Source organism: Arvicanthis niloticus, chromosome 9, assembly GCF_011762505.2.
Source record: "Arvicanthis niloticus isolate mArvNil1 chromosome 9, mArvNil1.pat.X, whole genome shotgun sequence".
NCBI classification, from domain to species: Eukaryota; Metazoa; Chordata; class Mammalia; order Rodentia; family Muridae; genus Arvicanthis; species Arvicanthis niloticus.
In genome coordinates, this window is record NC_047666.1 from 12,965,525 (window position 1) to 12,980,189 (window position 14,665).

General features: G+C 48.3%; 1 long non-coding RNA gene across 2 annotated transcripts; it reads right to left on the minus strand.

Moving 5' to 3' along the window:
* Positions 1-1,129: 1,129 nt before the first annotated feature.
* On the minus strand, positions 1,130-14,407 carry LOC143443614 (uncharacterized). Of its 2 annotated transcripts, none has more exons than XR_013112752.1 (4): positions 14,274-14,407; positions 6,181-6,218; positions 2,900-3,066; positions 1,130-1,334 (listed from the first exon to the last, which is right to left on the minus strand). It is a non-coding gene; the product is annotated as an uncharacterized LOC143443614 (long non-coding RNA). The 2 variants fall into 2 exon arrangements; XR_013112753.1 differs by lacking the exon at positions 14,274-14,407 and adding an exon at positions 14,136-14,237.
* Between the last annotated feature and the right edge of the window lie 258 nt (positions 14,408-14,665).

The window sequence follows — 14,665 nt, forward strand, 5'->3', positions numbered from 1 at the left end:
GCTGGAGCCCAAGGGGACCATGTCAGCTGTGACAGGGTTCCCCTTTCATCCTCCCGCCTAGGGTTGGGGCAGCCCCAGCTCTTCGCCTGGCTCAACAGGGCTTAGCAGGCTGGGGCTGAACTGTGGAAAGCCACATGGCAGAGTGGCAGCAGCCCTTTGGAAACGAAGGCTTGGCTGAGAGAAGAGAGCTGACAAGACTCTGGGCTGAGTAGGAGAACACCCAGCAGCCATACTGGGTCTGTCTTGCAGCTATCGATGACAAACTGGGCTCCAGTCCTTGGGAACAGATGAAGGGTACTTGTTTACATCCAGCATGGTCTCAGAGATAGTCTGGGTGCCTAGAAGGCCTCTATTGCGACCACCCCTAGATTCTAGATACCATTCCCACCCCACCCCAACCCTCAGCAAGCCAAGGGAAGGGGAGGATGGCTTCAGCCAGCTGCTGGGAAGCATGGCACAGCTTGTGCAGTGTTGGGCACTGTGATGTCACATCAGAATTCTCCAAAGGCTTTCCATCTGGAGTCAACACCACCCTCGCAGCTGCTCCCAGCGTGGTGGCCCTTGCCAGCCTTGGGCTGGATCAAGTGACTGTCCCTCTGGAAGCCAAGCCTGGGACAAGCTTAGGATGAACAGATTCAAAGACAACTCTTCTCACAGAAGACGCTTAAGTCAGGGGTCCTCTGAGGGGTGGGATGGTATTGTGGGGTGAAAGAGAAACATGGGAGAAGTTGCTCCCCCCCCATTCCCCACAATGTCTACTATGTACTATGACTTCTGTGTCTTTAAGCTTTACCCCATCACGAGTCAGCTCAGATGTCCCTGACACTGGCCTCATGTTCTGCCCCTCTCCTCAGGAACAGATTCGTTAAAGCTCCCTGCAGCTCCACGCACGGCGTGCTCACTGCTGTGTTAGCAGATGGCCTTACAGCCTCCTGTCTTCCACCCTGCCAGCCAGCAGGGCCTCAAGGGCAACCGAGGTGGTCTGTCAGAGCCCAGGAATGACTTGTCTTCCTTAGACATGTGACCACCAGGGCCTGTCCTTAGGGGTTACAGACAGCTATATCACCCTTACCCTGGCGACATGTTTGTCCTTGCTGAGGATACATTTGGGGTGTTAGCAAATAGAGAATGCATTTAAATAGGCCTTTATTTGGCAAGGGATGTGGCTCCTTGGTAGGTCTCCGCTCAGTGTGCATTGATTCCCTAGGTTTGGTCCCAAGTAAAGCATAAAACTAGGCAGCACTTGAGAGGAAGATGAAGGAGAATCGGAGACTCAAGGTCATCCTTGTCTATATAGCTCATTCAAGATCAGCCGGTGCTACAAGAGGCTCCATCTAAAAAATAAACATATTTTTGAGAGGATGTTTATTTATTATAGTCTCTATAAAACTCTCAACCTTAGAACTTCTAACAATGTCCTGGAGTCATTTGATCTTAGTTATAGAGAGAGAAATATAAAAATATTAAAAATTAAACTGTTCTTGTGAAACCAAAAGTACCTGAATAGTTTCTGTCCCCAAGAAGCCAGGGAAGAAAGCAAGACCAGGGGACCCATTTTTATGTTTTGGTTCCCCAAGAAGATCTGTGACAATTGTGGTTGTTTTAAGAGAGAGAGAAAGAGAGAGGGGAGGGTGACAAAGTGATTGACAAGAAAATACAGCACAGCAGTGAGCGAGGGTCACATCATGCCCAGTTCCAGAAAACCAGTGTTGGCAGAAAGGGCCTGGAGTTCTGTGAAATTATCACCTGTGAGCAAGGTGAAACCAGCCCATGCCAGGGATTGAGTGAACGCCTGTGATGTGCCCATAAGGCTGTTCTGAAGAGTTCTGGTGGGACTGGGGACATGGCTCAGAAGCTGAGCGCTTGCTGGTCTTCCTGAGGACTTGGGTTGAATACCCAGCAGCCCCATGTTGGCTTACAATTGGCAACTCTAAGACCTGACACCCTCCTGCAGACATACATGCAAACAAAACACCAGTGCACATAAAATAAGTAAATTACTTTAAAAAGAGTTTTGTTGTGTAACTTTTCTTGAGGACACAAGAACTCATGTCCGATTACCAAATAGGGCATCAGTGAGAGAGCAAAGAAACAGTTCTGGGCCAGTGAGGTGACTCGGTGTATAAAGGCGTTTGCTGCCAACCCTGATGACCTGAGTTCAGTACCCAGGACCCACAGAGTGGAAAACTAGACCTGAGTCCTGCAAGTTGTCCTTTGACCTGGAAAGAGTGAAAAGCTGTGACACACAGGCCTTACTCCCACCTATACATACTCGTGCACAAGTGAGTGCGTGTGCACACATCATAAAATTCCACCTTGGGGAGACAATGAGTTAGCTGTGCTTACAGGAGCGCAGTGAGAGATTGCTTACAGCAGTGTCGATGACTCCAAAAACAGCTGCATCACCAAGAGCCTCCCCTCCCCCTACATAGAGGACAGTCTGCCTTCAGTTACTGTCCCTCCTCTATATGCCAGCATCACCGTGTGCAGCTGGGGTGGGGGATGGGGTGCAAGAGGATGTGAGTGTCGGGTCTCAGATGAGAGTCTGATGACCTTTGACTCCTTCCATGAGGAAATACTGGCAAGCATCTGATCACACAGCAGTGACAGCAACCCGGTGTCTGGAGGATAGCACTTGATGGCAAGCTCTTATCCCAAGTATTCAAATCATCACATGTACCTCATATGGCCCTGCTTCACTAGAATGTTCCCACGGACTAGAACAGAACCCCTGAACAGGTGACCAGAGGAAGGCTTCAGGTGGGAAAGCTCAGAAGTAACCCATAATAAGCTGCTCCCCCCACCCCCGTGTGAGGGAGTGCGAAGCCGTGGCCAAGTGTCGCACGTCTTCCGGGACCACAGTTAGTTACCCCAGAGGCACTGAGAGGATGAACATTACCCACAAGAGTTCTCCTCAGTCTGGGACTGGAGACATGGCTCAGCAATAAAGAGAACTTTCTGTTTCTCCAGAGGATCCAAGTTTGATTCTCAGCACCCATATCAGGTTCACAATCACCTGTAACTCCAGCTCCAGGGTGATCCGAGGTCTCTGGCTTCTCAGAGCTCCTGCACATACACACATACACATATACACATAATTTAAAATTTTAAGAAAAAATGTTCCTCCTTCTAAGATACATTATCTTTTATTTTCATATTTTATCATTTTTAAAATCTTCAGTGCGTGGAGATGATGCGGTTGTTTAATGATTTGCATTTCTTGCTCCTCCAAAGCAGTTAAATGTGTGTATGTGTGTGTGCGTGTGTGTTTGTGTTTGTGTGTGTGTGCGCGCACGCGTGTGTGTGTTCGTGTGTGTGTGTGTGTGTGTGTGTGTGTGTGCACGTGTGCATGCATGCCCACATATGTGCCCTATAGAAGATGACACCAGCTCCCCTGGAGCTGGAGTTACAGGTAACTATGAGATGCCCACTGTAGGTTTGGGGAAATGATCTTGGGTCTTGTGGAAGAGCAGCAAATACTTGTAATTGTTGAGCCATTTTTCCAGCCCCTACCAGCCTCAAGTTTGTCACATAGCCAAGGATGACCTTAAGTTTGTAATTCTCTTGCCTCTACCCCCTGAGTTCTAAGATTATAGGTGTATACCGCCATAGTTGGGTTATGAGGTGCTGGAGAGTTATCCCACAGTTTCATGCATGTTAGCCAAGCAGTGTGCCAAAAGGCTACATCCACAGTCCCTGCAATTGACACTGTCTCCAAAGTGTGACAATAAACCAGTGATCTAACTTACTCTAAATGGAACTGAAACTCATTTAAGATATTGGGGTTTTGTTTGTTTGTTTGTTTGCTTTGTTTTGTTTTTGCTAAAGCTTGCAAGGGCACTCTAAAAGCAAAATTCCAAATGAACATTGAACTTTACAAAGTTTATTTTTTTTTAATTTACAGGTACCAGTGTTTTGCTTGCAAGTATATATAAGCATACTATATGTGCCTGGTGCCCAGAGGTTATGGGCAATTATGCGGGAGCTGGTAATCAAACCTGGGTCATTTGCAACAGCAGCAAGTGCTATTAACCAATGAGACAGCTCTCCAGCCCCCATGAATACGTTTTATTTTTTAAAGAAAAGAAATGGGGGGCTGGGTGTGGTGGTGAACACCTTTAGTCTCAGCACTGGGGAGGCAGAGGCAGGCAGATCTGCAAGAGTTGGAGGTTAGCCTGGTCTACATAGTTTCAGGTTAGCCAAGTCTGCAGAGTGAGACCCTGTCTCACCCTACCAGAACACCCAACCCCACAAAAAGAGTGAGGGGTGGGGAGAAAAGGGGTGGACTGGAGAGCTGACTCAGCACTTAAGAGTGGGTAACTCTTCCCCCAGAGAGCCTGAGTTTGATTTCAGAATTCATGTTGGACTGCTCACACAGTCTGTAAGTTCAGCTCCAGGGTATCTGACCAGTGCTTCTGGCCTACACCAGCATCTACATTCATGTGCCTACACCTACATATACACCAGAATGCATAAACACAATTAAAAAGGAAAATAAAAATACTCGTTAAGAGGAAGGAGGAAGGAAGGGGGAAAACGAGGATGGAAAAGATGAGAAGGAAAAAGCTAACAAAGGGTTGTAAAGTGCTCTTCTTGAGGTGCGGCCATAGCACGTGAGCCCAGGGCCAGTCCCTTGCCCCTCTCCCTCATGCTTGGTTACCTCAGGATGCACTTTGAGGGTGGCTGCCTAACCTCACCCTCTTGGACTGGCCTGCCCATAAAGAAGTAGCTGGTGCTAAAATTAACTATTGGCAAAGCAGAGGTGACCCATGCATGTGACACTGGCAACTGTCTGGTTCTGGGGCACCCCTGCCTGAGGAGTGGGCAGCCCCAAAGGTAGCTGGGCTACAGTGAGCAGGTGGAGGAGACATGGCAGCATGTCCAGTGACGCCTCCACTCCCACGTTCCATCCCCTTCTGGGCCACTGCTGGGCACTACCAGGGCTTCACAGACCACACAGGGTTTCAGCCAAGACTGAGGGCAGGTATGAAGGAGTTTCCTCATCTAGCCAGGCCTGTTTCAGACTTCTTGTGGGGAGAGAGAATAGGGAATTGGGGGGACACCAGGAACTCCACTGGGGTAATTCTGGCTGGGGAAAGTATAAGAGCCTCAGTCCCTGTACTGGGAAAAGGACCCAGGCAGGGGCACACTTCTGATACTCTTACAGGTGAAGGACCAGAGTGGCTGTGGGTCTGTCCCAACCCACAGCCATCCAGACTTACAGCTGCAAGCGTCATGATCTCTTTATTTTTTAATTGGTGTGTGTGTGTATGTTAGGCGTGTGCACACTTACGCCCTGTGGGAGGTTTACGCTGAGTGACACAATCACTTCCCACCTTTTATACAGAGTCAGGGTCTCTCCTCACCCCAGAGCTCGATGGCTCAGCTACTCTAGCTAGCCAGCTTGCCCCGGGAATCCTCTGTGTCCATCTCCTGAGACCGGTGGTTACAGGAAGGCCACCATGCCCAGCAGTGATTAAGTATATCTGGGAATCCAAAGCTCGGTTCTCGGGTTTGCATGGAAATCCAGTGTCCCCTGGCCCTTGTTTGTTGTTTTGTTCTGTTTTAGGCAGGGTCTCGTGTTGCTTCGGCTATCCTCTAACTATGTAGCTAAGGATGACCTTGAACTCTTGATCCTCTCGCTTTTACTTCTTGAATGCTGGGATTACAGGTGATCATCACAATACCCAGGTCATGGAGTGCTAAAGATCAACACCAGGGCTTCAGCCACGCTGGCAGGCAGCGCTCTACCAACTAAGCCGTGTCCCCAGCCCAATCTCTAGAACATGTCATTCACTCTTGCCACCTGCTACTTTTCAACCTGGGGCTCCTTACCCAACAGCTTTTAGAATGGGCCTCTTTCTCTGCCATGGCACATTTTCAAGAGAACACCCACTGACTCTCAGCATTGGGGCTCAGATCAAGTATAAAAAGGGTATTCACAAACAGACACGGAACCTGGGGCCACCTCAGGGCCAGCCTCTAGCTCGCAATTCCTCTCTTCTTTCTCCACCTTCGTGTGGTCAGGAAATCTCAACTGTCTGTCATTGCACTTTAACATTGTGTACCTTGGTTGTTGGTTTAAGTGTGAGTCTCCCCCAGGAGCAAGCCATAGATTTCCTTTTATTTCACTGATCTCTGTGGCCCCAGGCCCCAGGCCCCAGGCAGCATCTAACATACCGTATCCGGGAAGCTTGGGGGCGTGGCCCACGGCAAACCTGTTTAAAGAAGATGGAAAAAGTACCCTGTGAGCGGGATTATGAAATGACAGGGATGACGCGAGGGGCTTTCGAAACCTGGGAAGGCATCCACCCACGTGAATTACAGCCCCTTGCTATTCTTGGCCATCAGAGGCTCAGGGCTTTGACCTGGCACAACCAACCAGAGCCCGCAGTCAGCTGGGGACAGAGCAGCCCTGCAACTCAGACCTCTGCTGCCGCCTAGTGGCTGCTGGGCTCCTAGTAGCTGAGCAGAGAATGCCTGATTCTGCAGCAAACCTTTAGAGTTCATCTCTGGTGCCCAATCCCCCAATAGGACACCAGGGAAAGCAGAGAGAAGGGCATTCAGAGCCTTCCTTTTTTGCAGTGTGACTCAGGGGATGGGCTACAGTGACCTCCTTCATCTTCCCAAGCATCCATTTTCTTATCGGCAAAATGAAGATGGATCCAGCTCCTATGTTTGTTGTGTAGATTAAAGGAGACTATGTATGGAAACTGTTATTAAATCCTAAACACCCAGGTGATAGCTATTGCTAGGCAGTTTGTAGGCCAGGCTGGCCTCAAACTCACTATGAAGCCAAGGAGGAACTTCACCTTCTGACCCTCATGCCTCCATCTCTGCAGTGCTGGGATTATGGCCATACACCACCAAACCCTGTTTATGCAATGCTAGGAAATCAAGCCCAGGACCTCATTTATGTTGGGCAAACACAACCAACTAAGCTACACAACCCAACCCCCGTTGCTACACTTAAAACAAAGAAGCCCTCAGAGATGCCTCTGTCACTAGGGTGCCTCTGCCCACAGAACATCTCTCTTCTTTTCCTGCAGTACTGGAACTTCAACCCAAGCCTGTGCATGCCAGCCACTTACGACATCCCTAGCCCCAATGCCTGATGTCTGGAATGCTGAGATGAGATGTCTTATCTCTGTTCTGCACACAGGACCTGGGGGCTGCTCGGTGGTACTGGCTGAATGGTGAAAAGTGTTTTGGGTAAGCTCAACATGCTTCTATAGGCTTCCTGTGTACGATGCAAGTGAGCTGGCTTCCTGGGAAAGGCACTTGTCATCGAACCTGATGACGCATGTTGGACCCCTGGGACCCACTTGGAAGAAGTGGCTCCTGTGGGTTGTCCTCTGAGCTCTACACATGTGCTCACCCAGCCTCTCAACGTAACAAATAGATAAATGCAAATTTTAAAAAATGAAGATTTCTCTGTACAGTCTAAAATGTCTGCATCAAACATAATCACTGTTGGAGGAGGGGTTATCTCATCTCACAGGCATAACCACCTTTAAAATCACATAAAAACGTATTAATGGGGAACAGTGGGACAAGGAGGGAAGCTGGTGCGGAATTGCATCCTTCCCCAGTGCACAGTCACCTTCTCTGGGTGGCAGTGACAGTAAGTGACAAGCGTTCCCTTTCTACATAACTCTCTCCCCGTTCACCCCTGCCTCTCCATGTTGACAAATGAATCACTCAGGAGGTAATTAGGAGATGCACAGTTCTCTGGATTTCTACACAAGCAACATCTGATGGCAGGTGTGTGCCTAGCTCAGAAAGAGTGGAACATCCCACCCCCACCGCCCAGGACCTCCCCACACCGGTACTTGGTGGGCCAGGTGCCAGGGCTTTGGTCCCTGGGTGGTCTGGAAACCCAGACCTTGGCTGATTTGGGATGTCGACGTGTTAGGAGGCTCACATTACTTGTGGCCCTCACTACCTGAAGGAGAATGGGGTCCATTCAGGGCAGGCCCCGCTTCTGTACTGTGTCCCTTCCTTTTCTCAATTTTTCCTCCTTAAAAAAATTTTACTTGTGATTATAAAAGTATACATTTGCTATAGAAACTTTAGAATGTACCAAAAATCTAGAGAGGGCCAAGCCCAGTCATAATACAGTCATTCATCTGGTAGGTACCAGGGAGCAGACCCCGGCCCCTTGAGATGAAGAGCACATCTCAGTCTTTCCAGAGCATGCTCAGACAAGGCATCCCAGTACCTTGCGACAAGCACCAAGGGGGTTGATGTGTTTCTTTCCTGTTTTTTTTTTTTCTAAATATACATCTAGTTTGTTTTGTTGGAAGGTGACTATGATGTGTGTATGTGTGTACATGTCTGCCTGCATAAGCATGTGCATGCATGTGTGTGGGGGCCATAGGTTGATGTTAGGTGTCTTCCTCAATCACTCTCCACATTGTTTTTTTGAGACAGCGTCTCTCACTGAATCTGGAATTCAATTCTGAAAGATTAACTGACTTCCAAACTCCAGGAATCCTCCTGTCACCACCTCTTCAGCGCTGGGATTATAGTTATGTGCCATCATCCCTGGCTTTAAATGCACATATTTAATATAGCAATATAAAAATATTTAATATAAAATATATTTAACTAATATATATTTAAATGTGTAATTTAATATATATTTAATAATATGTATGTGTGTGCGTGTGTGTGCGTGCGTGTGTGTGTGTGTGTGTGTGTGTGTGTGTGTGTACTAGGAGTCCTCACACTTAAAAGGCAAGCAGTTCACTGATGGTTCCATCTCTTTAGCCCCTCTGATTTTTTGTTTTTGTTTTGTCTTGTTTTTGACACGTGGTCTCTGGTTGAGTTCCTATCCGACTTCCACCCTCCCCCACGTGCTGGGTTACAGGCATGCATCACCATACCTTATACCTAGTTATTTTAAGCACTGAGGTCACACCGTGTCTCTGTAGGTTACCTACCAAAACCATTCTATCACGTGTAGCATGGGCTTTCCTCTTATTTCCCATCCTTCTGTGATTCTAAATATTGCTGTGATTCAAATCCTTGTATTTATTTATTCTTTTTTTTTTTCAATTAGTGTATTAGCCAGCATTCCCAGAGAGTCTGAGAACACAGTGGTTGTTCTATCCTTGAAGCTGGGCGTCTCCATGGTTCCTGCAGCTGCTGGTCCTCAGTCTGTGTTAGAGACCTGGGAATACTGATCCTAGAATCACCAAGAGTCAGCAGCCTGGATGGGAAAACCAACGTGGCAGCAAGAAGGAAGCCAGGGACCAAAAGATGGAGACCTTTCTTCTCCTTCCCTCTTATCTGGCTGCTTCAAGATGGGGTCCACATTTGGGGGTGGTCACCCAGCATCAATTAAAGTGATCCAAACAAGCCCTCCACTGAGACTTCTTGCTCAGGTGATTCTAAACCCTAACAGTTTAAACATTTAAAACCAACCATCACACTAGCGTACAAAGCAATGAGTTCCACAGTGACAGTTCCATACGTTGTACTTGGTTCACGTCTGCCCTCTCAGTCCCCACCCAAGGGCCCCACTCCCATTGGCTCCTGTCTTTCTCCCAGATAGCATTCTTTCTGTTGACTTGTCAGAGGTGCAGGGATTTGGAACACACACCTGTAATCCCAGGACTTAGAACACAGAGGCAGGAGGATCACAGTTTTAAGCGGACTTAGAACACAGAGGCAGGAGGATCACAGGTTTAAGCCAGTCTGAGCTACACTGTGAGACCTGGACTCAGAAAAACAAAATGAGGAGATGGTTCAGTGGGTAAAAGTTCTTGCTGTGTAAGCATGAAGACCTAAGTTCAAATCCACAACACCCACATAAAAACAACTGGGCATAGCCATGTGGGTCTGCATCTCCAGTATGGTAGAGGACAGAGGCAGGAGGTTTGCTGTGTATACTATGGTTTATGTATACTATGTTTTGCTGGCTGCCATTTTAGCTCCAGCTTCAGTGAAAGACCATATCTTGCAGGAATAAGGCAGAGAGTAACAGAACACAACACCCTGTAGTTTCTGCACCAGTACACATATGTGCACGTGCATGTATAATGCACAGAGACCTAAAAATTTTAAGCTAATCAATAATGATGATGATAACAGAAATAATGAAAAACAGAATGAGAAGGAGGAGGAGGAGAAGAAGGAGAAGGAGAAGGAGAAGGAGAAGGAGAAGGAGAAGGAGAAGGAGAAGGAGAAGGAGAAGGAGAAGGAGAAGGAGAAGAAGAAATAAAAACAGAGACAGAATGTCTAGGGAGCCCAACACCTAAGTCAATCATTTTTGCATTCTAGGGATGTAAGGGGGTGGGGAGGGGCAAGAAACCAATAAAGACAGTTAAAAATGTGATTCAGAAATTGAAGTCTGTGTGTTTTTTTGACGAAAAGGCTTTTATGCACCCAGAAAAGATGGGTAAAAGTATGCCTAACTCACACACAGTGAGGGCTGTGAGGTTTAAGAACACTGGAGAATGGGAATGATTTGATTCAACACACTCCAGAGGGAAGAGAACACACTAAATAGACCCCCTGCAGAGCAGCTTCTGGCTGCCCAATAGCCACTCTGAGCAAGGAGACAGTGAAGCAACTTTGCAAGAAAGATTGTCTCCAGTCTAGACCATACGCCCAGCCAAATGTCAATAAAATGGAATTAAAGGGCATTTTCAGATAAGCAAACTCCCCCAAAATTGACCTAGTGGTCACCCTTTTCCTAGAAGCTACTGGAGGGTATGGTCTACCAAATAAGAAACAGAGCCTAGAAGGAGAGAGCCAGGAAACAGGAAGGATAGGGCGGCCCCGCAGCAGAACCCAGGATGAGGATAAAGGCAGAGCCTAGGGAAGCTAGGGAAGCAGCCTGGCCCTTACCATGGTGCCCACTGTCTCAGCTAGCCATTCTACCCAGAGATAGAAGAGACAGATCCCAGGGAATGTTCTGCCTCCCTCCCCCAACAGATCTCACTACATGCCCCAGTTGGCCTAGAGTCTGCTGTGTAGACCGGGCTGGCTTCAAACTCACAGAGGTCTATCTGGTGTTGAGGTAAAAGGGATGTGCTACCATCCCCAGTCTTCCAGTTTGGTATGTAGTTGAATGGTCTCATCTTTGTGCTGGTGAAGTCCCTGCAGTGCCTTCTGGGAGAGAGGACTTGGTAAGAACTCTGTTCACCACCAATGAAGAGACCTGCTCTCACCCAGGGGCTAGAGGTGGGCCATGGTGAGCAGCCGGCGTCTGACAAAGACCTGCTGCAAATCCACTGTGGCCCAATGACAGTGCAGCCAATGGTGTTGGCACTGAGAACATGTCTTACTTGGGGAGATCGCATTTGTGGCTGGCTAAACCTGTGGAGAGACCTCCATTGTTTTTATCCTGAGAGTACGGTCATCCTTAAACAGAATCTAGATACCTGCAAAAGCCCGAACATGAACCAGGAGATGCAGCGCCACTGTCTCTACTGACATGTGACACAGGCTGAGGTAATCAGGTTCCCTCTAAGAATAAGGAGGGGCTAGGCAGCTGGCTCTGTCAGAGAATACTGCTCAAGCATGAGGCCCCAGTGGTGAATGTCAAGAATCCCCGCATTTTGAAGGTGGCGGCAGGAGAACCAGGATCCCCAGCATCCATCTAAAAGCCAGGCGTGGATGTCTATGTCTGTGGCCCTGCCCTGAGGGATAGACATAGAAATGGGCAGAGCCTCGGACCAGAAAGCTTAGCTGAATCCGGGAGCTAAGGTTCATTGAGAGGTCCTGTTTCCAAAAAAAGTGAAGACTGGTGAAATAAGACATCAAATGTCAACTTATGACCTATATACCTGACCCACATGTGCATACACCACAGAACACTTAGCGCGCACACACACACACACACAGAGAGAGAGAGAGAGAGAGACAGACAGACAGACAGACAGACAGACAGACAGACAGACAGACAGAGACAGATAGAGACAGACAGAGACAGAGAGAGGAGAGTACCAGGGCTGGGAATGTAGGTGAGTTGGTAGAGGGCTTGCTTAACGTGCATGAAGGTCTTGGTTCACTCTCCAGCATCAGAACTGGGAACAGTGGTGAATGGAAATAATTTCCACACTTTGGAGGTAGAGAACTAGGAACTAGGAATTCAAGATCAGCCTTAGCTACATAGTAAGTTCAAAACCAGCCAGACATACATGAGACTCAAATAATAATAATAATAATAATAATAATAATAATAATAATAATAATAACAATAATTAGTATCCAGAGACGTAAGCTGGATTTAGCAATAATCTAAAGTAAGGAATGAACTCCGGGTTTTTTCTGGAGCCAGGGAAGATGCAGGCTTTGCTGTCAAGCCTCATCCAAGTCAAGGAAGCTTTAAAAATCTTGATGTTAATTTGACAAAGCAACTTCATGCTTGTTAACCTCAATAATTAAAAATAAGGTCTGGCCAGATGTCGTGGTGCATAGCTGTAACCCCAGCAGTGAGGGTGTGGTGGCAAGAAGATCCAAAATTCCAGCTGATCCCCAGCTATAGATCAAGTTCAATAGTTTGCCCTTGACCTCCATACTAGTCACTACCTGAAGCCGAGCTCGCAACCACTCAGCCCGCTTCCTTACATCTCCCCTTCCATCCACTGGCTGGCATTTTAGCATACCAGCCTTGAGGATTCAAATACGTTTTAACGTGGGTGAGGGATGGGGAAATAGGAATCTTAAATATTGGTGGTGGGAATGCAAACTGATAAGGATGTCGGGGTGAGAGTAGTCTCCAGAGAAGCAAAGTGTTCCTCAGTTAAAGCAGTCATTGTACTTTCAAACATGTCTTCTCCACATTCCTTCTCTCCAGCTTCACTCCCATGGCCTGTGCTGGGCTATTAATGGTCCAGCAGCTCTCATTCAGAGTGGCACTTTGCTGCTCATTTAAAGTTAGATATGCTTGTAAAGATATGTCATCACTCCTTTTTTTGTTTTTTGTTTGTTTGTTTGTTTGTTTTGTTTTGTTTTGTTTTTCGAGACAGGGTTTCTCTGTGTAGCTCTGGCTGTCCTGGAACTCACTCTGTAGACCAGGCTGGCCTCGAACTCAAAACTCCGCCTGCCTCTGCCTCCCAAGTGCTGGGATTAAAGGCGTGCACCACCACTACCCGGCTTATCATTACTTCTGATAGTGAATCCCAAGGCTGGTGTGCTTTCCTCTTGCCCTGCAGATGATGGGAGCTGTGTTCAAGAGGGGGACTTCCCTTGGAGCCCCTAAGTGGCTAAGACGATCAGAACCCTTCTGCTGACCTAAGAAAGCAAACTACTATTTTGCTAAGTCTTTAAAGTCAGAGGCTGTTTGTGACGGAAGCACAACCTGCTCACCCTAAAGTGCCCTCTTGGCTCAAGTCAGCCAATCTCCTGAGCAGACTCTGGCTTCTATCATTCTGATCACACAGAGAGGTCAGTAGCCTTTGGAGAGTGTGGATCAAATCCACACATGTTCCTTAAGACCCCTCAGCACTTCCTGTGGTACATAGAAGAAAATCCAAACTCTGGGTTTGGGGTGGCGGGTTAGTGCCAAGCACAAGCACCAGGTTGGGGTCCCAAAGCCCACAGAGTGGGGCGTGGCTGCCAGCGCTTGCTATCCCAGATCTCTGCAGATCTCACAGGCTAGCAAGTCTAGCCTTTGACAAGTGTCAGGGCAATGGGGACAGTGTCTCAAAAAAAAAAAAAAGATGGCAGTGTTTGAGTAATTACACCCAAGGTGGTCCTCTGTCCTCCACATAGGCATGGACATATAAACACTGTGCACATGCTTCTATATGGAGAGAGAGAGAGAGAGAGAGAGAGAGAGAGAGAGAGAGAGAGAGAGAGAGAAAGATTCCTTCCCACAACCTAAAACAGTAGGGCAGGTCTGGACCCTTGTTTACCTCCCAGACTGTCTTGCCCCTGCCTTCCCCGTGTGTTCTTCGGCAGAACTTTGGCTGCTTGCTCGTTGAGCCCCTGAGCCCTCTCCTGCCTCAGAGCTTTAGCATAAGCTATTCCTCTGCCTAGAGTACTTTCCCACACAGACATCTAGGTCCCCCCCTCAGCTTCAGTGATACAGCTCAGGGAGGGCACCCACGCACCCCCCCACCACTCCCTGTTCAGCTCAGCTCCTAGATTCTCCTCACGTTCTTTTCATGTTTACTCACGGGGTTGCAGGCTGTACAGAGGCCATGTCAGCCCTTGGTAAATATTTTTGAATGGAACAAAGACTGAAAGCAAAGGCAAGTTTCAAAACAGAGGCTGTGAAGCAACTGTGCAGGGGCGGCTCCAGAGCTAGCACATACCCTTGACCAATTCTGATGACTGGGGCCCAGCCACCTCTTGAGTTCCTCACATTTCCCAGAAGCCATAGTGCCCTAGCAGGCTGCGGGTTCCCCAGGAGGCGCGGCTTGGAGTCTGTTCCCCACTGGACTCTGGCAGCATACTGGTGTGAGGCCCGCCTGGTACAGGTCCAGCCAGTGTTGACAACCAGGCACCCGGAGGCGGTGGGGCAGGCAGAAGCTGCTGTTGTCGTGGTACAAGGTCAAGGTTTCCAGTGCCCACAGATGGAGAAATGTGTAGAGACCACATTCTAGAATTGTCTTCCCACTGCACTATTGGTGTCACCAGCCCTAGGCGGGGGGGGGGGGGGGGGGGGGGGGGTGTGCCTGGTTTCCAGTCTCCTCACAGCTCACAT